This window comes from Fragaria vesca, linkage group LG1 (genome assembly GCF_000184155.1).
Source record: "Fragaria vesca subsp. vesca linkage group LG1, FraVesHawaii_1.0, whole genome shotgun sequence".
NCBI lineage: Eukaryota > Viridiplantae > Streptophyta > Magnoliopsida > Rosales > Rosaceae > Fragaria > Fragaria vesca.
This window is the reverse complement of record NC_020491.1, coordinates 22,506,865-22,509,967: the sequence shown is the minus strand read 5'-3', so window position 1 is coordinate 22,509,967 and position 3,103 is coordinate 22,506,865.

Here is a 3,103-nt window from a genome sequence, read left to right as displayed (position 1 = left end):
AAAAAATATGCATAGAAATATAACATTGAGAAATTTTATTCACACATCTCAAATTTCTAAATACACATACCACGTTTTTGTAAAATTTTTAATTATTGATTTAACCCTCATAATAAATAAAAAAGAAAACTCTCTGCAGTAGATCATAATACAATTATGATTTATCCCTCATAATTTGAAATTGGTTCATACACAAATGATCAACATGGCTGAGGGTTACAAGGTCTCAGATTCGAGGAATACAATTTTGTCAAGATCATCAATTAAGATCTTGGCTTCTCTTTCTTCTCTTAGCTTGAACATGACCAAAAATAATACAACTGAGACCTTCAAAGCCTTGAAATTAACCCTGAGAGTACTAACAACACGAGTACATGACCCTTACATCCAAATTAACCAACAATCAACACCTCGTCATTCTCTTTAATATAATTCAAACAAGCATCATTGGTCACAAAGACAACAATCTTGTTCCTATTTTTCAAAAACTGGATCCTTTTTGCGTTTCATCACAATCGCATCATCTTTGTTCTAACCAATGTTCTAAAAGGCGCTAGGCGCTAAGCGGGCGGTAACCTACAGCCTAGAGCCTGGACAGCCTAGGCGAGGATTAGACGATTTGTATTTTTTAAGATTTATTAATTAAAAATATATATTTTATGCAATTTAATATTTGAAAACGGTTAAATATAGATAAATTATTCAACATAATCTAGTCATACTCATTTATAAAATAAATTATAACTAAAATTTAGCATAACTTCCCGTAAAAGTGAGCAACAACAACAATAAACATATACACTTCTAATTTTAAACACACAATTAACTCATATACTCTCATACTCCCCACAATATAACAATCCCACCACAAAAAGAAAACAAAATTAGCGGAGAGCTTAGCAGCCTAGGCGGGCAAGGCGGTGTCTAGGCGGGCTAGGCGGCGTTTAGGCGAGCTAGGCGGCTGCCTAATCGCCCACAGCCTGGCACAAAGGCCTGGAAGAAAAGCGAGGCGGCTTGTTGCAGCCTAGAGCCTAGGTGGGGACTAGGCGGTTCTAGGCAGGGACTAGGCGGTTCTAGGCGGGGCCTTTTAGAAGCTTGGTTCTAACTAATTAATTAGTTCTCTAACCTATATTTGGTTTATCATAAAGAGAAATAAGAAATCAGCTTTGTTGTCGTCATGAAAGGAGGAAAGGAGAATATTTGCAGTAGAAAGAAACAAAAGGAAGGGTAAAGGAGGAAATATGGGGTAAAATGTGGCAAAAAATTTAAGAGGATGTGTATGAAGTAAATAGAGATGTGTAAATAAAATTTCTCCATAATATTACGTATATATGACAAAAGAATTAGATTTGGCTTTACATTTGGATTTAGCTTATGGTGGGAGTGTTTTTTAAAGTCAAAAAGCTATAAATTTGGTTAAGGATTTAGCTTACGGTGAGAGACTTTGGTAAGTTAAAAAAAGATTCTACGGAATATTCTGGTTTTATAGGCTAAATTTGGCTATAGAATTTAGTCTATCATGGGAGATGCTCTTAGTCGACAAAAATGGACATTTGGATTGATGATATGAATTAAATTAAATAGGTAGGCTATATGGTTATTTTGTTTTTAATTATTTCCTAAAATGTAGACTATTTTGAATTTTTTTTGCTCAACCAGTTTAATTTGACTGGGCTAAACACAAGAGGTTTAAGATTAACACTATTATTTTATTGGAAAAAATGAAAAATCTCTATGGGCTACAGCCTAGATACCATTCCATGATCCTTGTCCCTCCTATTTGTTTCAACATATAAGTGACATACCAAAAAATAACTCTATTAACGAGAAACACCATACAAATAACATAGTTTTCCAACTATGTTGCGGTTTCAAATCTAATCCCGTAAAACTTTGCTTCGTTCTACAACTAGGTTGCTTCCATTTTAAAACAAATAACCATTTCATTAAGCCATACAAGACACAATGAGAGTATGCAAACGAGAGTAATCCTATTCCTTTATCAGCCATCCATGCTTTCCATTTGATGTATTATGTATGGGTTGTTATGGGGATAATTCATAATTATTTTTTTCTAATTTTTTTTTAAGAATGAAGTTACCATTAATTTAAAGAAAACAGATTACAGAACATGGGAACACACTGTGGTGGATTCAATATCCCCACGCTTCTCTCTACCAAAAGAACTAGCTACGGGTCTGTCATTAACAAATACTAACCAAATACATCTATGAGCCAAGAAGACCCGACTTCTAACCAAATACTAAAATCTCAAAGAAACTGATTCTCTTTTCATTCAATTTTTTGTTTTTTTGAAAATTTTAAAGCTCCATGTAAACCTAGCTCAACACTAAAGAAGTGGAACTTTCTACATAGAGAAGGAATTGATGAGAGAGATGGAGGAATGATTAGCAATATTGTCTAAGCAAGCTTGCTGATAGGTATGATGAGGGGAAAAAGAGAGGGGACTCATCCATCAGTAGATATCATTTGGTTTCTTCTTTAAAAAGTCATAGCATGATATGATCGACGAGTTCTTGTCCCCATATTTTCTTACAGAATTTCACGAGATTACCAAAATTGAAGCCCTCTATTGGTGGAAGTTCAGTTCAGAGGACTACATAGTAAAAAGTGCAAGAGAAAAAAGAAAAAAGAAAAAAAAAATCTGTGGAGTATCTCTATAGAAAAATCAAGATAGTAGGTGAAATGTATAATTTCAAAAAAATGTGGGGCAAAACGGAAAATAAAAAATCTTAAAAATTTAAACAATTTCATTTTGTTAATTACAAAACTTAAACCTAAACCGAAAAAGAAGGATATTTAAATTAGGGGGAGAGACTTTACAGAGAAAACAACTTGTGTGCTGCTGGTTCCTAATTTCATTTCTGTCACTAGAGAAACCAACTCGCTTCAACACTCTGTTGGATTTGACTCCATTATCACCACTGTTCTTCTCCGATTGGATTCACCGAGATGGCTACTGAAGCCTCCACCGCCGCTACTTAGCAGCGGAGTTGCAACAGACGACGAAATCGAATCAAAATGAAGTGAGAGAGAGAGAGAGAGAGAGAGAGAGAGAGAGAGAGAGAGACGACGACGACCG